At 40.0% G+C, this 22770-nt stretch overlaps 1 protein-coding gene and 2 non-coding genes across 9 annotated transcripts in view; all 3 read left to right on the top strand.

Moving 5' to 3' along the window:
• CCDC160 (coiled-coil domain containing 160) overlaps nucleotides 1–22770 on the top strand; it is a 109130-nt gene extending 86360 nt beyond the window's left edge. For all 7 annotated transcript variants that reach the window (XR_008914429.1, XR_008914426.1, XR_008914428.1 and 4 more), the window contains one exon: nucleotides 1–22770. This exon is cut by the window's left edge and continues 25548 nt beyond it. The gene's annotated coding sequence lies outside the window, so the exon portion shown is untranslated.
• On the top strand, nucleotides 9657–9720 carry MIR12402-1 (microRNA mir-12402-1). Its single transcript, NR_162996.1, has one exon. It is a non-coding gene; the product is annotated as a microRNA mir-12402-1 (primary transcript).
• Nucleotides 18052–18115, top strand: MIR12402-2 (microRNA mir-12402-2). The gene has a single exon (NR_162997.1). It is a non-coding gene; the product is annotated as a microRNA mir-12402-2 (primary transcript).

The raw sequence follows: 22770 nt of genomic DNA, 5'->3' as shown, positions 1-22770 counted from the left end.
TGCAGAAGACATGGGCTTTGTTCATGTACCATGAAATGGTGACATGTTTTCAAATCCAGGTGCTCCCTTTTTCTCCAACACAGGTCTAAGAGTAAAATCTCTAAAACACAGTCTTTATAATGGAGATACCGAGTTCTCGCTTAGAAATGTCCCTAAGGCTGGGCTGCCCTGTCTGGAGATGGGAAGAGGAGTTCATGAAAGTAGGCTCACTTTTCCAAAACAAGCTAATCCATGATTCAGCCAGTTTCTAGGACACACAGTTGGCTAATAGCTGAGGACTTGGGATGTGATTTTTCCCTAATGATGAACCTGTTCTTTGTTATCATCAACACATTTCAAATATATTTTGTTTAGGTAACACCTTCACTTCCAAATACATACTTACTCATCTTTTCACTAGTCAGAGAGGCAGACGTTTTTATTTTAAAAAAATAAAAAAAAATGTATTAAATCTATTTCCAAATAAAGTAAACTACATATGAGCTATGATTAACATTTCCAGGAACATTCCATCTTTAATATCCCAGATAACAAGGTACAGCCATTTCTCTCAATGATTATCTTCTGTCTTTCTATCAGAATGTCAAAATCCTTTTAATAACCTTTGTTTTGGTATTTTAACAATGTTAATAAATTTCTAGACATTTCTGGCATTTTGCATGGATATCTCCCTCATTTCCAAATGTGTCACTATATATTCTTTCATTAGTCAGAGAAGAAGACTTTGCATCAAAAGATGAAAAAGAAAATATATTAAATCCACTTCAGAAAAATCAATTGAACATAATATGAAATTGATAATTTCCCAAATATTCTATACTCACTGGCCCAAAGATGCATAGACAACTCTGTAATTTACCCCTTGATATCCCTTACTCTAGAGTGTAAAAAAGTCATCTACTATTTTTTGGCATTATCTTCACTTAGACACACACACATACATCTCTATACACACATATACATACATTTCTATGTATCTATAGCTATATACATATACAGGTATACTTCTGATCTTCCTTCATTAACCCAAGCAGCAGAACTTGAATCAAGCAAAAAAATTCATTAAATTCACACACACAAAATTACTTACACATAACATTATTTACAAATAACTTACACATGCGACTGACAATTTCAGAAATATTCCACATCCAGCATGGCATAACTTTCTACACAATAAAAGCAGGAGAATTTAACCTACTGGTAGCCCTGTTTCGTTATAAAAGAACATCAGCAATACTTACTTTGCCATTCTTTTGACATCACCTTCATTTATAAACATATCCTTTACCATCATATTCCCAGAGAGCCAACTTTTCTATCAAAGAATGAAACTACAAATGCAATAAAGACTCTTCAGTCCTAAACGCTTCTACCAAGGTTTTGTCTTTGCATTTAGGCAATATTTCCCAACCAATGTCCATATCTAACCAAAGCAATTGCATTCCTTCTCTCCCTTCTCCTTTTAGAAAAGATCTTTGCCCATCGCCGTGGTTATAGCATTTCATTTCATCTTTCAGTGCTTTCCCTTATTATATTTGAAGTTGCTTTATATATAATGTTTTGCTTTCTTGGTTAGTGTCCCTCTGCACTAGTTGGTTTCCGTCTTTTCTTGATTTTCTTCAACCTTCAAAGCATTGTTTTCTTATTTTACAGAAGTCATATGTTTCATTCAGGTACCAAAGATGATGCAGAAGACATGTAATTAATTTTTATACCTTCACATGATGAGATACCTTCTCCAAGTGCTTCTAACCCTCTTTCTCCAATGTAGGCCTGAGAACAGAACTTAAGCAAAATTTTAAAACCCTCTGACTAGAGCCTATATAGGGAGATAAGAAGTTCCCCATTTCAAATAACCCTGATGGACCTGGGAAGAATAAAAGTAGCCTCATTTTTCCAGAACAAGCTAAGGTCTGACCAAGTGGTCTTCTAGCACTCATACTTGGTCAACAGTTGAGGACTAGGGCTATATCACTTTCCCTACAGATGAAACTCTTTCTTAATACCATAATGTTCAAATATTTCTCACATGTTTTAATTAGATATCAATTTCACTTCCATATATATGTGTATATCTAATGCATATATATTATATCCCTTCCCATTTTTCCAGTAGCCAGAGACCCAGAATTTGTGTCAAAAGATAAGAGAAATATATATATATATAAAATTCAAATAACTCACCTAAATGTAAGTTGTGACTGACAATTTCAGAATTATTTCACACTCAGTGTCCCAGAGCTCTACAGATCACCAAAGAAGCTGCATTTTACCCACCAATGACCTTATTTCTTTATACCAAAATTTCAAAAATACTTTTAATATCCTTTGTTTTGACATCACCTTCACTTAACACCATGAGCAATTTTTATCTCAAAGAATAAATTAGAAATGCAAGAAAAAACACTTTACCTAAACGCACCCTTGCCTAGGCTTTGTCTGAATATTTAGGCAATATTCAGCAACTAATGTCTCACCATTTTTTAACTAGTCAAAGCAGGTAAATTCCTTCTCTCCAATCTCCTTCAGGATAAGATCCTTGCTCATTATAGTCATAATGCATTTCCTTACACCTATTAGTCTTTTCTGTTATATTTTAAAGTTACTTTATACTATCTTTTCCTCTGTGGCTGAGCATCTCTCTTAATCAGTTTGTTTCAGTCTTCAAATTTTCAAATTGTCTTCTCTGAAATTGCTGGAATCTTTACTTTTATTCTTTACCATATTGGATTGAGCTAATGTTTAATTGATGTGCTTCAGCCTTGCTTCTCCAGAGGAGCCCTATGAATTAAAATGAAATATTATCCAGAGTCCATGTGACTACAGTACCCATATAATCAACTGACCATTGAAAATGGCCCATAGAAGACCTGCCCTGGATTAAGCTGAGGAGTTCATTAAGGTAATCTGACTTCTTAAGAACCACCCAATTTTTGACCCAACTTGAATCTACAGCTGGCCTAAGTTGGCATAAGACCAGAGATTGATTGTTTCCCCTAACTTCTTCATTTGATAAATTCGAGATATTTCTAATACTTTTCATTTTGCTATTACATTCATTTCCAATTGTATTCCTACTTTTCCCTTCCCTAGCCAGAGAGCCAGAATTTGTTCAAAGACTAAAAAACACATTTTTTTGCCTGTCATCTTCATAGAAATTGTGTCTGAGAGTTAGTGAGTCCACAACTAAGTCCCTACCATTCTTTTTTCTACTTAGTTAAGGGCATCCCTCCTCTCATCTCTCCTCAATGACCAAGATCCATTTTTACGTGCAGTTTCACCTATTAATGTCTTCCCTTGATATTTTTTGAATCACTGTATACATTCTTTCCCTCTCCTGATGAGTATTTCTCAGGATCACTTCATTTCAGTCTTCCCATACCTCCCTACATCCTTTAAACATCTTTTCTCATATTGCAGGAATCATGGTTATCCCTCACTTACCAGAGTATGTTGAGGCATTCCCCAGTCCATGTACCTTTCCCGATTCCTTGATGTCTTGTTACAGGATCAAAAATAAGGACCGTCCCTTCCATGTGTAGAGAGTTCTTAACCATTTGGAGCTGGCTCTGAGGCAGAGCTGCCATGGTTGATGTTTGGAGGGTGAGTAAATCAAGTAAACCTCACCCTTCCTGACACAGCCAGGACCCAGACTCTGACCCATCCAGTCTCCAGGACCTACTTCTGAACAACAGGATAGAACCCCAGATTTTCCTTTTACCTTGGTGCCTAACCAAAGCTTTGCTTCTTGACAACAAGCTGGTCATTTAAAGTAGGAATTCTGCCTATGTGTAATCATTTCAAAACCATGTGGAGCTGGCCCTGGGGAAGAGCTGCCCTGGCTGATGTTTGGAGAGTGAGTAAATCAAGCAAACCTCACCTCTCTGTAGCACAGCAGGCAACAGACTCAAACCCATCCAGTCTCCCAACTCTCCACCTGCCATTCGGGCAAGGACTAGGCCATTGTTATCCAACTGTTCAACAGATCTGCTTCTTGAATCCAAGACACAGGACCAGAGATCCTCAATTTTCCTTACCCCCTTTAAAAGTCCAAAACAAAATAGGCTATGTACAGTGGAACTGGCTCTGGGGAAGAGCTGCCCTAGCTGATGTTTGGAGGGTGAGTAAATCAAGAAAGCCTCACCCTTCCAGATCCAGCCAGGATCCAGACTCTGACCCATCCAGGCTCTCGTCATCTGAATAGGACCTGGACTTTGCCTTTTTCTGAACTGTTTAACCCTACTTCTTTCCTTTGCTTTATCTTTACAATTTTCGTCATAGCCTTTGTTTTTACATCACCTTCATTTCCAAATATACCCATCCCCATTATTTCCATTCTAAGCCATCCCTTAGTACAAGAATCAGATTAAAGAAATGAAGCTAAAGTGGTTCTGTTAAGTCCCACCAGGAACAACATATTTCTCCCACATCTATATAGAAGGAACTGAGATGATTTTTCGCAAGTCCACGAGAATATCCTTGGTCTCTACAATAAACAATGCACTCACTTTTTTTGCTTTGAGAAGCTTTCCACTGTGGTAGTGATTGATTATATTGTTTTCCTAGTTCTCCTTCCTTCCCTCTGCATTATCTACTAAGAGTCTTCCCGTTTCCCCTCCCTAAATCCTTCCTATTCCCTTTAAAATCCATTACCAACAGCATTAATTAATTTTGTATAAAATGTATAATTTGTTTAAGCCTTCCTCCAATCGATATTGGCTATTTCTTGAAAACTAGCCACTGTACCCAAAGTATATCTCCTCCAGGGTCTTTGCCCCACTCCAGGCATAGGTAATTGACTGTGGGACCTAGCCTTGCAGCAGAGGTGCCCATACTGAAGTTGAGAGGGTGAGTAAATCTGAAACAAACCTCACTCCTCCCAGTCCAACTAGGCTCTAGACTCTGACCCATTCAGTCCTTGGATTCTACTTCTGACCATTAAGATAGGACCTGGGTCTTTCCATTTAGCCTGATGCTTCTCCAGCTTCTTGACAGCAGGGCACTGGACTTAAGAGAGAGAGAAAAAGAATCCCTCCAGAGCCCATGCCTCTCCTCCCCTGTGGAGGTAATTTAATCCTTAATTGACTAGGCTCTGGGGCAAACCTGTCCTGCTTGAGGATTACAGGGTGATTTATTCAATGACACCTAATTTCTCTACAACTAGATAGACCCTAAGTTCTTTTCCCTTGCTCTATCTGGTTCCTATTTCTGTCCACCAGACTACAACCTGAAATTACCTATTTATTACCTTGTCATGAGCTCATTGGACCAGAAATAGATATCCTCTAGAGTCCATAGCAACCCTGCTCCTCCCCCACTGCCTCCCTCATCCCTCAGGTCTGGGGATTGTTATTTCATTATTGGAGCAGGCCCAGAGGAGGAGCTAACCTGGCTGGCACTGAGATGGTGAGATAGTCAAGGAAGTCTCACATGTAGAGAATTAACCCAGGCTAAACACACACAACCAGTCCTTAGCCTTTTTGCCCAAGAACTTGGGGTCCCAAGGGAATGTGTCACTTTCTTGATGATCATCCCTTGTGTCTTTATATTACAATCTTTTTTTTCACCGATGTGAAATCTTTTGTTCCTATATTGTAATCACTGCCATATAAAGCTTTTCTTATCATTCCTTGCTGATAGAAATGTCCCTTATAAAAGAGAATGTAAAGTGATTTGCAAACATGGAAGTACTATGTAAATGCTAGCTATTATTATTATTAAGAAAAGAATTGCAAAAATGGCACTTTGATAAAATCAAACTTCCCCTCAACCATATTTGACTCTATACACTATATTCTACACCCACAGTCCCTCACTACTGCAAAACAAAAAAAGCAGATATTTTCACAACTATTCTTCAGGACCCAGATCCGTAGACCTTACTATTCTAGTCTTTTTACTTTGTTTTTTATTGCTTTCCATTGACATTTTTGGAGTCACTATATACATTCTGGTCCTTTTTTTCTGAACATTCCTTTGTATCAGTTTGTTTCAGTCTTCCTTCATCACTCTACGCATCCTTTCTCATACTGTAGAAGTCAATCATTTCATTCACATGCCATAATATATTGAGATAATTCCCCGTCAATGCCTTTCCTAGGTACGTTTTGACACTTGGCCACTGGATTAAAAGTACAAACCCTCCAGAATCCATGGCCTCATCTATTTTGGAGATCATTGGTTCCCCATTTGAGCTGGCTCTGAGGCAGAGCTGCCCTGGCTGATGTTTGGAGGGTGAGTAAATAAAAAAGCCTCACCCCTCCTGATACAGTCAAGACCCAGACTCTGACTCATCCAGTGCTTGGGGTCTACTTCTGATAATCAGGCTAGAACCTAGTATTCTGCTAACCTGATGCCTCAACTCCTGCTTCTTGCTACCATTCTACTGGACCAAAAGTAGAGACCCTCCAGAGTCCATGACTTCTTCCCATGTGTAAAGAATTCATAATCATTTGGAGCTGGCTCTGAGGCAGGGCTGCCCTGGCTGATGTTTGGAGGGTGAGTAAATCAAGCAAGCCTCACCCCTCCCAATACAGCCAGGACCCAGACTCTGACCCATCCAGTCTCCGGGACCTACTTCTGAACATAAAGATAGAACGTGGGATATTCTCGTTACCTCTCTTCCTTACCTCCTGCTTCTTGACATCAGACCACCCAACCAAAAGTTGGGATCCGATAGAGTCTGTGGTCCTCTCCTATGTGTAATAGATTCATAACTATTTGGAGCTGGCCCTGGGGCAGAGCTGCCCTGGCTGATGTTTGGAGGGTGAGTAAAATAAACAAGCCTCACCCCTCTATAGCACAGCAGGCAACAGACTCAAACCCATCCAGTCTCTCAACCCTCCCTGTTATCCACTGTTATCCACCCTGCTAAGAGATCTGCTATTTGAATCCAGGACAACGGACCAGGACCAGAGAACCTCCACATTCTCTGTCCTCTCTCCAAACTCAGAATGAAACAGGTTACTTCTTGCTGTAACTGGCTCTGGGAAAGAGCTGCCCTAGCTGATGTTTGGAGGGTGAGTAAATCAAGAAAGCCTCACCCTTCCAGATCCAGCCAGGATCCAGACTCTGACCCATCCAGGCTCTCATCTCTCTCACTCACAACCTCACTAAGTTCTAAAACTTGCCTTTTCTACACTGTCCACCCCTGCTTCTTTCCATTGCTTTATCTTTATGGTTTTCATTATAGCCTTTGTTTTGACATCACCTTTTCCAAAAATGCCCATCCCTATCATTTCCAAAATAAGCCTTTGAGTAGTACAAAGAATTAGAAAAAAATGGAGTTGAAAAGCAATTCAGCTAAATGACCAACTAATTCATTATGTTAACCTTCATGTGCAATATTATATACTCATATTTCCCCAATAGCTCCATAGAAAGGAGAGAGAGAACTTTTCTCAACTTGTCTAGAAGAACAAGATTCTTTAGTGTTACAATATCAATGTACTCACTGTCACTTTGTGAGGATTTCCACTGACATTGTGGGAGTCACCGGAAGATTGATTTTCTAGTTCTCCTTCCTTCCCTCTGCAACCAGATAGGTTGAGCAATTGCCCAAGGTCACCTAAGTAAATGTGTTAAACATGTCTTCATAATCTCTAATAGGATCTGGGCACGTACTAGCTATTTGCTAAATGATACCAGTACCTCTTAAGAGTCTTCCCATTCCTCCTCCCTAAATCCTTCCTATTCCTCCTGGAATCTGTTGCCACTATCACGCAAATGACTCCTCCAATCAATGTCCAACTCTCAGCTGGTTCTTGACAACCTGCCACTGTACCCAAAAGAGAGCCCACCAGAGTCCTTGGGCCCCCTAGGTGCAGCTAATTGATTGACCATGGAAGCTGACCTGGGAAAGAGATGCCCAAATTGTAGTTTAGAGGGTGAGTAAATCAATGACAAACTTTACCCCTCCAAATCCAGCCAGGTCCCATACTCTGACCCATTCAGTCCCTGGACTACTCCAGACAATCAGGATATGACCAGGGTCTTCCCATTTGCCATGATGCCTCCCTAGCTTCTTGACATCAGGGCACTGAACCTAAAAGAAAGAGAGTCTCTCCAAAGTCCATGCCCCCTCCTCTCCCTTGTGGAGATCACTGTTGTCCTTCATACTCAAAGAGGACCAAAATGACATCACTATATCAGGGTCAATGTACTGTGAGTCCGATTGTGGCTGACCAGACCCATATTTGCTCAGAAGGCTCTATCACAGATCAGGCGCAAATAGTCTGTGTGAACATTTGAGATAGAGCGATCGCCAAATTTGTACAGCTCCAGTTTCTGAGCTGCTGTAATTCTGCTTTGCTCCTAGAACACAGCACCTTCTTTGGCATGGATAGGCATGCTTGACGGTCCTGTGCCAGGATCTCCCATGTCTCCCAGTCAATACCAAAATTATTCAGAGAGACTTTCAGAGTGTCCTTGTATTATTTCTTCTGAACTCTCTATGAGCATCTGCCTTGTGTGAGCTCTCTGTAAAATAGTCTTTTAGGCAAACCTGCTTTTGGCATTCAAGCATCACAGCTAGCCCATTGAAGTTGTGCTCACTGCAACAGTCTGAATGCTTGGCAGTTCAGCTTGAGTAAGTCCTAAATTAATTTAGCTCCTGGCCAAAGCTGCCCTGCCTGAGACTGTAGAGTAATTCATTTAATTACACATTACTCCTCTACAGCTAAGTAGAACCCAGACTCTGACCCGTATTGTAATTAGGCCCTATTTCTGACCATCAGACCAGAGTCTAGGACTTTCTATTTACTTCTATAATGAGCTCTCTAGACACACAAGTAGAGGCCTTCTGGAATCCACAGCAACCTCCCTTTCCCTTCTTTCTGAGCTATGTATTAACTCACCATTGGAGATGGTCTAAGAGAAGAGCTGACCTGGCTGATATTTGGAGGGAGGAAGCCTTTCATCTCTAGAAAAAAACACTGCTCAGACATACTCAATTTGCCTTTAATCTCTACCTTTGTCTAACAGGCCTTAGCCTTGCCATTTTTTCTGAAGGTCATCCATGAATCTTTACCATAAAGCTGTTTTTTCTGCAAATGGGGAGATCCTTTGTTTATATATCACCATTAATGAAATATATGACCTTCCTAGTCACCCCCTGCCCAGAGAACCATTTCTTATAACCATGAATAGGGAAATAAATTCAGAGAAGGCACCTCTGCACAACCAAATGCCACATTAATTGAATTTGAACCTGTATGCAATATTCCACATGCATAGACTTACACCATTGCAAAGCAAAGGAGAAAGCACCTTTTCTCAACTGTTTTCTAGGACCTAGATCCTTGGTTATTATCATTATAATTCCTTCACATTTTCTTTTTGCTCCTTTTCATTCACCTTTTTGGAGGAATTGAATACCCTGTTTTCCTTTGTTGCTGGCCATCTCTTTTCACAACTTCCTATCAATCTTCCCATACTTCTCTCTATCCTTCCTGGGCAAATGACTTTATATGATAGTAATCGTGGGCTTGATTTATGTATCTCAATATGTTGAGCCATTCCTCAATTTATGTCCCTATTCATTGCTCCTTGATACCTGGTTATTGGACCAAAACTGGATACCCTCCAGAGTCCGTGTTCTCATCTCTTGGAGATCATTGACTTCCCATTGGAGCTGGCTCTGAGGCAGAGCTGCCATGGCTGATGTTTGGAGGGTGAGTAAGTCAAGTAAGCCTCACCCCTCCTGATACAGCCAGGACTCAGACTCTGACCCATCCAGTCTCCGGGACCTACTTCTGAACATGAAGATAGAACCTGGGATTCTTCCTTTACCTCACTTTCTCTCTCCCTGCTTCTTGACATCAGACCAACCAGACCAAAAGTTGGGACCCTATAGGGTCCGTGGTCCTCTCCTATGTGTTGTAGATTCATAACCATTTGGAGCTGGCCCTGGGGCAGAGCTGCCCTGGCTGATGTTTAGAGGGTGAGTAAAATAAAGAAGCCTCACCCTTCTATAACTCAGCAGGCAACAGACTCAAACCCATCCAGTCTCTGAACCTTCCTCTGAAACCCAGGCTAGAGCCTGGGCCATTGTTATCCACCCTGCTAACAGACCTGCTATTTGAATCCAGAACAACGGACCAGGACCAGAGACCCTCAGCTTTCCCATTCCTCTCTCTCCCCATCCACAGTGAGATAGGCTACTCCTCGCTGGAACTGGCTCTGGGGAAGAGCTGCCCTAGCTGATGTTTGGAGGGTGAGTAAATCAAGAAAGCCTCACCCTTCCAGAACCAGCCAGGACCCAGTTTCTGACCCATCCAGGCTCTCGTCACTCTCACTACCTGGCCAGCATTGCCCACCCCTGCTTCTTTCCATGGCTTTATCTTTACAATGTCCTCATAGCTTTTTGTTTTTTCATCACCCTCATTTCTAAATATGCCCGTCCCCATTATTTCCAAAACAAACCGTCCATTAGTACCAAGAATTAGAAAAGAAATGGCGGTCGGCAGTTCAGCAAAACCAACCAACACATCCACCAATCAGCCTGCCTATGCAGTATTTCATACTCAGACCATCCACATGTGCACTCAGGCTCTAGCCTCTACCTTTGCTCAATATATTAGGATCAGAGACTTGTCATTTTCCTGAAGATCTCCTTGTTGTATATATATATATGACAAACCTCTTCCACAAACATGGAAATATTTTTATTGCACGTCACCATCACTGCCACATATATCTTGCCTCATCATCCCCTACCCAGAGGACCATCCCTTAGAACCCAGAAATGCAGAAAAGTACTTCTAGAATCCAAACAACATATTGAGTTTGATCATATTGCCACGTTCCACACCGATATAGTCTCTCCCCTTTGCAGAGCATGGAAGAAGGTACATTTTTTCAGCTTTGCTTTAGGACCGAGCTTCTTGGTCATTATCAAGAAAATGCCTTTAATTTCCCTTTTTAGAGCATTTTGCATTCACATTTTTGGAGTCATCATTAATACTGGTTCCTGTTTTTCTGACTGTCCTTGGCATCAATTGATATTAGTCTTTCCAAGCCTCTGCCTGTCCTTTTTGATTCTTTCTCACCTTAACTGAATCATGGGCTTCATTTGCGTACCACAGCACTTAAAGCCCCAGCAGTCAATGTGACTTTTGCTGCTTCTTGTAGACACATTTTATTTCCATGGACTCCCATTTTCACCATGGACACAAGAAATTACTCATCATAAATGGCACTGAAGCAGAGCTGCCCTGACTGAAACTGGGACGGGGAGTTCATCCAGGAAACCTCACCTCAAGTGAGGCCAGACTCTGACCCAGTCAATTTCTAACATCTCCATTTGGGCTACAGCATAGGGTCAACTACTGATCCTTTTGCCTACTTTGGAACAAATTTGCCTTACTGTTGACCTTGTTTCTTTATATCATGTAAAACAATTGTAATATCTTTCGTTTTAAGATCACTTCCGTTTCCTCATCCCCCTTCCAGAGAACTACCCTTTAAATAATAGAATGAAACAAGGAATGCAAAAAAGGCACTTACTTAAGCATAACTAAACCACACAGAAGCTGCTTCTGATGTTTGGGGCAGTATTCCACACCCGAAGTCCAGGTGCTCTGTTCCCAAAAGAAGTAGGTGCATTGTCTTAATTCTGTTCCAGGAGAAAGATCCTAATACATGCACTTCGAGTTTTGTTGCTTTCTGTTGACATTGTGTACACTCTTTTCCTCTCTTCATGACCATCCCTCTCTATCTGTTGATGACAATCTTCCCATTCCTCTCTCCATCCGTCCTGGGCTTCTTTCCTTATATCACAGGAACCATAAGCTTCATTTTGGTGTACCAGAGTATGTTCAGGCATTTTCCATTTGACATCCCTTTCATATACTCCTTGATACCTGGCCACTGGATCAGAAATAGAGCTGCTACAGAGTTTGTGGCCAACTCACTTTTGGAGATCATTGACTCCCCATTGGAGCTGGCTCTGAGGCAGAGCTGCCCTGGCTAATGTTTGGAGGGTGAGTAAATCCAGAAAGCCTCACCCCTCCCAATACAGCCAGGACCCAGACTCTGACCCATCCAGTCTCCGGGGCATCATTCTGACCATCAGAATAAAGCCTGGGATTCTCCCTTTACTCTGATTCCTCTTGACACCAAACCACTGGACCAAAAGTGGAGATCCTCCAGAGGCTATAGCCTCTCCCATGTGTAGAGAATTCATAACCATTTGGAACTGGCTCTGGGGTAGAGCAGCCTTGGCTGATGTTTGGAGAGTGAGTAAAATAAACAAACCTCACCTCTCTATAGCACAGCAGGCAATGGTCTCAAACCCATCCAGTCTCCCAACCCTCCCTCTGACACACAGACAAGGACCAGGCTACTGTTATCCATCCTGCCAACAGAACTACCACTTGAATCCAGGACAACGGACCAGGACCAGAGAACCTCCACATTCTCTGTCCTCTCTCCCAACTCAGAATGAAACAGGTTATTTCTTGCTGTAACTGGCTCTGGGGAAGAGCTGCCCTAGCTGATGTTTGGAGGGTGAGTAAATCAAGAAAGCCTCACCCTTCCAGATCCAGCCAGGACCCAGACTCTGACCCATCCAGGCTCATTGCTCTCACTTACCAACTTGCCTTTTTCTATACTGCCACACTTGCTTCTTTCTATTGCTTTATTGGTACAATTTTCATCAGAGATTTTGTTTTTATGTCACCCTGCTTTCCAAATATATTCCTTCCCATCCTCAACACAGGAAGTAATCCCTTAGTACAAAGAATTAAAAAAGAAATGGAAAAAAGGCAATTCAACAAAACAGCCAACTCATCCAACAAGTCAGCCTGCATATACAATATTTCACCCTCCTTGATTCCTGTCATCTACATATAAGGGACAGAGATGACTTATCAACTAGTCTCCAGGAAAAATATTCTCTGTTATTGCAATGACATTGTACTCTCTTTCACTTTGTGGGGATTTCCATTGACATTGTTATAGTCATTGGATAGACTGTTTTCCTGGTTTACCTTCCTTCCCTCTGCATCAGCTCCTAAGAGTCTTGCCACATTTCCTCCCTGAATCCTTCCTATTTATTCTTCCTGGATGGTTACCACCATCATGCAATTGATTATGGCGGCATAATTTGTTAGGCAGGCCACCAACCAATGTCCTTGCCTACCACTTCTTTTTTTAAAATAAATTTTATTTTCGTAAAGATCTAATCTCTCTCTCTCTCTCTCTCTCTCTCTCTCTCTCCCCACCCCACCCCTCCCCCAAAGAGGAAGCAAAAAAAAAATAAAGTCTGTTATAAACATGTACAATCAAACCAAACAAATTCCTGCACTAGTCATGTTCAAAAAAATATGTCTCAGCCTGCACTCAGAGTTCATCTCCTTTCTATTAGGAAGTAGGTAGCACATTTCATCATAGTTTCCAAAGTCTTTTAGAGTTGATTTACTATACAATATAGTTGTTATAGTATAAATTGTACCCCTGGTTCAGCTCATTTTAACTTTGTGTCAGTTCATACAAATCTTCCCAGATTTCTCTGAAACCATCTCCTTCATCATTTTTTACTTGTTCATCCATTCCCCATCTGAGTCCCCCTCTGTTTCCAATTCTTTGTCACCATAAAAAGAGCTACCACAAATATTTTTGTATAAATAGGTCCTTTCCCTCTTTGTTCTCTTTGAGGTATAGTCCTTATACTGGTATCATTGCTGCCTTTTTTCTTGACATTTTTCTTGACCCAAAATAGAGCCACTCTAGTGGCCTTGGCACCCCTCTCCTAGATGGAGGTAACTGATTAATTATAGGGTAGAAATAACCATACTGAAGTTGAGGGTAAACAAATCTAGGACAAACTTCACCCCTCCCAATCCAACTAGGCCTCAGGCTCTGACCCAGCCAGTCCCTTGACCCTACTTCTGACCATTAGATTAGGACCTAAGTCTCTCCATTTACCCTGATGTTTCCTCAGCTTCTTGACATCAGGCTACTGTACTTAAGAGAAAATCCCTCCAGAGCCCATGCTCCTCACCACTGTGGAGATAAATAAATCTTGCATTTCCTGAGGATTGCAGGGTGATTTATGCAATGATACCTCCGTCCCTTACAACTAGATAGACTCCAAATGCTGATTCATGTGTATATGGTCTCTATTTCTGATTACTATGCTAGAACCTAGGACTGCCCGTTTCCCCTAAAAACTACCCACTTCTGGTTAATAACCCATTGGACCAGAAATAGAGGTTTATCAGAGTTCATAGCAACCTTGATACCCCTCCACCTTCCCTCCCTCCTCTGAGTTGTGGATTAATAACACTCCACTGGAGCTGGCCCAGGGGAAAGAACTGACCTGGTTGATATAGGCAGGGTGAGATAATCATGGAAGCCTCTCATCTCAAGACTTACATTCACATACCACATGCATTTAGCCATTCCCCAGTTGAAGTATCAATGACCTCAATGGAGTATAAGCCTAGTATTGGAACCTCTGGGTGAAAGGGTATGAGCATTTTTAGCCACTTAATTTTCATAATTACATATTGCATTTGAAAGTGGTTGTGGTGATTCAAAACTCCACCACCAATATGCTAGTATGCCTACATTTTTGAACATTTGATTGATTGAACATTGATTGTTCTATCATCTTTTATCATCTTTGAAAATTTTCAGGGTATAAGTTAAAACCTCAAGTTTATTTTGATTTGCATTTTTATTATTAGTGATTTGGATCATTCCTTGATATGGTTGTAAATAGTTTGTAATTCTTTGGATAACTTTTTTTTACATGCTTTGGTTACTTATTTATTGAGGAATAGCGTTTGGTTTTACATATACATATATTTGTCTGTAAATATATATGTGTGTATATATATGTTAGTTGTTTCTGAATTTTGATTACCAAATGCTTATCTGAGAACCAAAGTTTATTTTTCCATTGAATATTTCTCTCCTTATCCTAGGTATACTTATTTGTTTGTGCAGAAATTTTTCAGTTTTATATGATCAAGGTTACAAGTTTTATCTTTTTTTCTGATTGCCTCTATCTGTTGTTTGGTTTTAAAAAATCTAACCAGGGCTGTGAAAGATATGATCTGCTTTTCTTCTTAATTATATGATATTATCATGAATATTAAAGCCACATATCCATTTAGAATTTATATTGTAATATACTGTAAGGTGTTGGTCCAAACATAATTTCTGCCATTCTGATTTCCAGTTTTCTCACCGCTTTTTGTCAAATAGGGAGTTATTTCCTAAGTAATTCATGTTTTCAATTTATCAAATACTGAGTTACAGAATTCCACTGTTTCTGATTCTAACTTGTTTATTCTATTCCATTGAACTACTCTATTTTTTAACCAATCACTGAATAATTTTGATGACTGTTGTTTTATAATATGTTTTGTGGTTAGGAAGTATTATACCTCCTTCTTTCCTATTTTCCATTGTTTCCCTCTATACTCAAGATTTTTAAAATCTCTTATTGAATTGTATTATTTTATCAAGTTCTGTAAAGTATCCCTTCAAATAGTTTGATTGGCACAGCATGAAATTTGTAAATTAATTTTGGTAATATTGGTGTATCTATTATATTTGCATGTCTAGCCATGAGCACTGTATATATTTCTCCAGTCATTTATGCTAGTCTTTATTTCTTCCAGTAGCACTTTGTAACTGAATCTATTCAAGTATTTTAGTTGCTTTGGTAGATTGACCCCAACTTGGTGCATTTTGTAGTTATTTGGAATGATATTTCCCTTTCTATATTATCTTTGGGATTTTGTTGTTATTATATAGAAATTCTGCTGGCTTTGTGGATTTATTTTGTAGCCTGAAATTTGGATAAAACTATTGTCTCAATTGTTATGTGCTGATTCCTTAGGATTTTCTAAGTAAACTGTCATGTCATTAGTAAATATGCATAGTCTTGTCCTCTCTTTACTGATCTTAACACTTGTAATTTCTTTCTATTGTATTAATTAATGCTGCTGCCAGTATAAGCAGTCATCCTTGCCACACTGCTGTCTTTACTGGAAAAGTTTCTAGTGTATTCCTATTAAATATGATGTTTTCTTTTGTTTTAGATACGTGATATGTAAAAAGTCTCTCTATGCCTGTACTTTTTAGGCTTTTCAGCATAAATAAGGGTTCTACTTTATTAAAGGTTTTCCCCACTAGATAATAATCAATTAAGATAATAATGTGGTTTGATGCATTTGTGTTTTTAATGTGATTAATTATATTTATTTTTTTCATAATGTTGAACCATCCTCATTTCCTTTGTGTAAATCCAATGAGTGATTTCTTGTATATATCGCTATATAGTCTGTTTGACAGGATTTTATTGAAAATTGTTGAAATTATATTCATTAATGATCTATAGTTCTCCTTCTGTACTTTGTCCTTACCTGACTTATATGCTCCTTGTACTGATTATTTATTGTCTATGTTCTATATTGTTCATGGCCTATTATTATCTATAGTCTATAAAGAACATGTTTAATATTTCTGTATTTTTATATTTATTTCCTATCTCTTATGGTCTCACACACAGCCAATTTTTGTAAAAGATCCACATGCTTCTGAGTGATATGTATATTCTTTGATATTCCAATTTAGAAGATGATTTGAGACTTTTAGTTCTAATTTCACCTGCACTTTGTTCCATTCTACATTCCTTCCCTCTTTAATTTTTCTATTAGATTTGTCTGAAACTGAGAGGGACATTAAAATCAACTGTGATTATTGTTTTACTGTATATATTTTCTTGTGATTCAGTGTTTTTTCTCTTAAAAATTAATATGCTAAGGTATGTGAAGCATATAAATCAAATATTAATATTAGTTTGTTGTTTATGGTTTCTTTCAGCACTATCTGGTTTTCTTGTTTATCTCATGCTGTGAATTTCTATTTTTGCTTTGTTTAATAGCATAATTGCAAATATTGGAAAGCAGGTATATTTTCTCAGCTCTTTTCTAGAACCAAAATCTTTGGTTGTTGTCATTATAGTGCATTCACTTTCCCTTTTCAGTGCTTTCCATTCACATTTTTGAAGAAATCATATATATTGTTTTTCTAACTTCCCTCTGCATCCATTCATATCAGTTTCTCCAGGACTCCTTCTACCTTTCCTAGGCATTCTTTCTTCTATCACAGGGATCATGGATTTCACTTAGGTACCACGGAACCACTCCCCAATCAATGTGCCTCTCCCCTACTTCTCATCGCCAGATGCCTGGACCAATACTAGACACTTTCCAAAGTCCATGGTCCTCCAAATGCCATATGGAAACGATGAATTCCCCCATTGCAAATGGCACTGCAGCAGGTCTCACCTGACAGAAACTAGAAAAAAGAGTTGATCCAAAAAGCCTCACGTATCTAGAACTAGCCAAATGCACACGGTGGCTTTCTAGCTTTTACATTTGGTGGGCAGCATAGGACCAAACACCTGCCATTTCCCCTGGCTTTTTTATATGATAATTTCAAAACACTTCCAACATTTCTTAATATCACCCTCAGAGGCAAACTTATCACTCCCAATCTCCTACATGGAGAATCACAGTTTATATCATAAATTGAAAAGTGCAGAAAAGGCACTTCAGCAACACTCATTCACACCTGAGTAATACCTGATCCTTTGTGCAAGATTCTACACACAAAGTCCAGCCAGGCTGTACTGCAAAGAAGCAGGTTTATGTTCTCAGCTCCTGTCCAAGACCAGAAGCCCTGGGCCTCATGACTACAATGCATGCACTTTCACTCTTTCCATGAATATTTTTAAAATGATCTGGTGTATTGTTTTCCTTTCTTGCTGATCATCCCTCTCTGTCATTTGATATTAGTCTTCCCATGCTTCCTCACCCCGCCATCCTTTCTAGGTAAACTACATTATTATATTGAAGAAATCATGGGTTTCGTTTATGTACCATACTATGTTAAACATCTCCTTATTTGATGTTCTAGCCTCCTACTTATTAGCACTCAGTCAATGGATCAAAATTAGAACCTATCAGAGTGCATCCCTTTTGGAGATCATTGACTTCCCATTGGAGCTGGCTCTGAGGCAGAGCTGCCATGGCTGATGTTTGGAGGGTGAGTAAGTCAAGTAAGCCTCACCCCTCCTGATACAGCCAGGACTCAGACTCTGACTCATCCAGTCTCCGGGACCTACTTCTGAACATGAAGATAGAACCTGGGATTCTTCCTTTACCTCACTTTCTCTCTCCCTGCTTCTTGACATCAGACCAACCAGACCAAAAGTTGGGACCCTATAGGGTCCGTGGTCCTCTCCTATGTGTTGTAGATTCATAACCATTTGGAGCTGGCCCTGGGGCAGAGCTGCCCTGGCTGATGTTTAGAGGGTGAGTAAAATAAAGAAGCCTCACCCTTCTATAACTCAGCAGGCAACAGACTCAAACCCATCCAGTCTCTGAACCTTCCTCTGAAACCCAGGCTAGAGCCTGGGCCATTGTTATCCACCCTGCTAACAGACCTGCTATTTGAATCCAGAACAACGGACCAGGACCAGAGACCCTCAGCTTTCCCATTCCTCTCTCTCCCCATCCACAGTGAGATAGGCTACTCCTCGCTGGAACTGGCTCTGGGGAAGAGCTGCCCTAGCTGATGTTTGGAGGGTGAGTAAATCAAGAAAGCCTCACCCTTCCAGAACCAGCCAGGACCCAGTTTCTGACCCATCCAGGCTCTCGTCACTCTCACTACCTGGCCAGCACTGCCCACCCCTGCTTCTTTCCATGGCTTTATCTTTACAATGTCCTCATAGCTTTTTGTTTTTTCATCACCCTCATTTCCAAATATGTCCGTCCATTCCTATCATTTCCAAAGTAAGCCATCCCTTAGTGCAAAGAATTAGAAAAAGAAATGGAGGTAGGCAGTTCAGTAAGACCTCTACCCAGCAAAATATCCACCAAGTTAGTCTGCATATGCTAGATTTCACAAACAGACCATCTGCCTCTATAATCATATTTATGTAGAAGGAACAGAGGTGACTTCTCAGCTTTTCTCTACTGCAAAGATCCTGGTCATTACAAAAATAATGCAATCATTTAACTTTGAAGGACTTTCGCTGACATTGTGGTTGACTGGTTTTTCCTTCCCTCTGTATCAGTTCCTAAGAGTTTTCCCATGTTTCTTCCCCGAATCCTCCCTATTCTTCCTGAGTTCCATTGTCACCACCATACAATCAATTCTAGTAGCACAATTTGCTTCAACTCAGTAGATATTCCGCTCTCCTGCTTCTTGCCACCTGGTCACTGGACTGAATATAGAGCATCTGCAGACTCTTTGGACCTCCTCCTGCTCTTCCTGACTGGAGTTAACTCATTATCAGTCATTGCCTTGGGCAGAATGGGCTGGAATTGATAGGGTGAGTAATCTTGGAAGCTTCACCTATGTAGAATTACCTTTACCTATCTAGTCTCTCACCCCTAGAATTTCCCCGTAACTGTAACTTGGGACTTATCACTATTTCTCTTGACACCCTTTCCTTTTTAACCCCCTCTCAATCCTATCTCTACCAATCTGTCCTTCAAAGAAAGAATACCAAAAGAATTGGATAAAAATGGTTCAGCTGCACTCAGATTTCCCATTCCCCTACATCTGTCTGTATTGGTAGAGAAACTCAATATAAAGAACAAACTGAAAGATAAATTTCATATTTTTCAATTGCATTCTCACCTCTAGCACCATCCTGAGTTTCAGAGGCATTGGAATGGCTAAATAGAATGCTTAGAAATAACATAGCTAAGATTTATACAGTAACTGGATATAAGTGAGCTGATCACCCCTATCTCCTTTAATATCCTTTTCAACTCTAATTCAGTTAACAAGCATTTACTAGGCAGAAAAGCATGGCCAAATACCTCAAAACTGCTATAGACATCCCATTCCAAACAGATCTTTAACTAACAGATGAAACAGTTAACTATGTACAAGCACTAATGAAATGTTTTAAGTCTGTTTACTATCAGGTATCGGAATTTCTTCCTCGATCACCTGGCACCTCTTCCTTGCCACCACGTCCAACTGGGAGACCGAGCGCATCAGGGAGAAAAGCATCCTTCGATCATACTGGAAGAATTCATCCCGGATCCTGTTGCCCATCAACACTGCCATCTGCCATCAGACGCGGAACCATACATCGCCCTCCAAAAGAAGCTCATCATTCCTTGGGACCAGACATCTCTTTTTGCCCCATGCTGTTGCCCACATTTGTAACGAAAGAGAAAGACCCCAGACTGGATATACCAACCTGCCCCTATTCCTCCCAGAAGTTCCACTTGCAGACTGTGTTGCTAGCCAAAGACTTAAGCTGGAACATATTTCTTGGATCCCTGGACCTAACAATCTCACCCTGGTTTTCCCCTGCCCCTATACACCCTCAGCCAAGAGTTGGATTCCCATGCCCACTGTCCTTTAGTTTATCCCATCCTCCAGGTACTTTAGCATCTAAAGTTATCTGTTGTCCTAAGGCTGCTGATGACACCATCCAACTGATCCCCTTGACTCCTGTTCTAAGCACCTAAGGACTATTTGTGACTCCAGTGTGATTACATGAATTTCAGGTTACTAAAAATATGTGGAAAGTGACTCATATTCAAAAGCTCTATAGTCCCATAGAGATTCCCCTGCTCCTCCCTGTCATGGCTTGCAGCCATACACAAAATAAAATGCTTTACTGGTGTACTTTATAAGTGAGTTTTCTTTCCATGTTATTTCTTTCCTTTTCCAAAGGGTTACTTTATAGAACTAGATAAGATGAAAATTCATTTTGAGAAACAAAAAATCTTGAATCTCAAATGAAATAATAAAAAAGTAGAAATAAAGAGTGCTTAGTTATTACTAGATGTCAATCTTTTATAAAAATGTGATCACTAAAACTATTTGGAACTGGTTAAAAAATAGAAAAGCAAATAGAAAAGAAAAAAGAAAAGAAAAAATGGAATATACTCTGTAGCTGTCATGGTGAAACAATGGCACACATACCAGATGAGGCACACAGAGACCTCTCTATGGGAATGCATGCCAAGTCCCAGTGCCTCAAGGACCCTGTTCCTGCAGCACAGAGTTCACCAGAGTTCCTAACTAGAAAGCCAGAGGGAGGTGCAGCTGGGCTGCTCCCCACCCCCTTTCCCCATGTCTGACTACATCACTCACCACCTGCCCAGTAGCCCAATGGGAGTGCTTCATAACTCCCCTGGGCGAAGTAAAGTAGGCAGGTCACAATGCAGTGTAGGTGCAGACAGCAGAGTCTGCAAGTTTGTCGTAAAGCTGATTCCCATGTGTGCAGTGAGAAATTAGTGTGTTATTCTCAAATATATTAGCAATATTAATATCTCCAAAATGAATATGCCTAAGACCCCAGTAGGAATTAGTAAGCAGACCTCTTCAAGACAGCACCCCTTACAGGACAAGATTGCCCCACCCCAGTCAGAATACACTGGCCTCTTAATTACCTTTGGCTTGAATGATGCAGAAACGACTTATGTCTTTACTATCAGACACTATGTGTCTGACACTATCCAGTGTCTTTACTACACAAAATATTTTTGGGATTTGGGGATGTGTCTTTTGAGTTTGTACTTGAATAATGTTTAAAACTATAGTCTAGTGGTATAGGAATAAGTTTTATGAACCCAAGGCTAGGCTAATAGACTCTTCCTGGTTTTACAGCTCCCTTCTCCATTTTCTTTCACAAGCAACCTAGGGTTGCTTTAATTTGCATTCTAAATCCTTTCACCTCTTACTAGCCCAGCTTGTTTAATTTGCATTCAAAGGGGTGCCTGCCTGACGGAGAACAGGTAGGCTAGAAACTCTGGAAAACACAATAGTGGCTTGTTGGAATTAGCAATCTCCAGAAGGAATCAGACATGATAAATCCTGAGAATTATGAGAATATGGTCAAAGCTGATTCCAATGAGCAATGGTTCAGGGTCAGTGATAGCAAGATATGGTTGCAAAGGCAATTTTCTTGTTATGGCTATATTTAATAATTTACAAGATTGATTTATACTGGATCCTTCTTTCAGAAAATTGGCTTGGGGATGAAATTATCTGGAAAGGAATTAAATATCTTGACCTTTGTTGTATGTCACATATCCCTTAGGCTTCCTACAGGGAAGAGGAGACTGACAGTGTGCAAAATTTCTAAATTGCACAGGAGTTTCTCACCCAGAAAAGAAATCCTGTGAATGAGATAAGATTCAGGAAGATCCCTGAATAGGTACAAAGTTACATCTTCCAGGAAACATTTTTACATAGGTATCTCACTTTTTAACCAACAACCTTAAGAATCAACTTCCTTTCTCATAAATCTTGTAAACCCTTGTAAAATCTTGTAACACCAGTATGAAAACATTTGTTGTCTTTTTTGTGTTGTGAATTTCCTGAGGTCTCATTGGTCTATTTACATTTAAATATATACCTTGACTATTTCCAAATTCTGTGTGTGTGTATTTTTTCCTTCTTTCATTTTATGGAGGACAGCATCTCCCAATCAGCCCTGTATACAAAATGTATCATAAACTGTTCTGGGTTTGTACACAGATTAAAACTTGACTTCAACCCTTGACCATTTGCTAAAAAGGTTAATTTGGAGGATACTCCCTTCAGGAAGACTGGAATGTGATGAGGTGAATGTGTCAGAATGATGTCATTTAACCTGAGGGTTATATTTTCCTATATATAAGGGGTTTTTCTGTAACTAGGGATTTTTAATTTTTTTCTGACCACCTTTTTCTTTCTCTCTTTCTCTCAATAAAAATGTTGCATTTGAAA

This window comes from Monodelphis domestica, chromosome X (genome assembly GCF_027887165.1).
Source record: "Monodelphis domestica isolate mMonDom1 chromosome X, mMonDom1.pri, whole genome shotgun sequence".
Lineage (NCBI taxonomy): Eukaryota > Metazoa > Chordata > Mammalia > Didelphimorphia > Didelphidae > Monodelphis > Monodelphis domestica.
The sequence above is the reverse complement of the archived record's forward strand: the minus strand, read 5'-3'. Positions and strand labels throughout refer to the sequence as shown.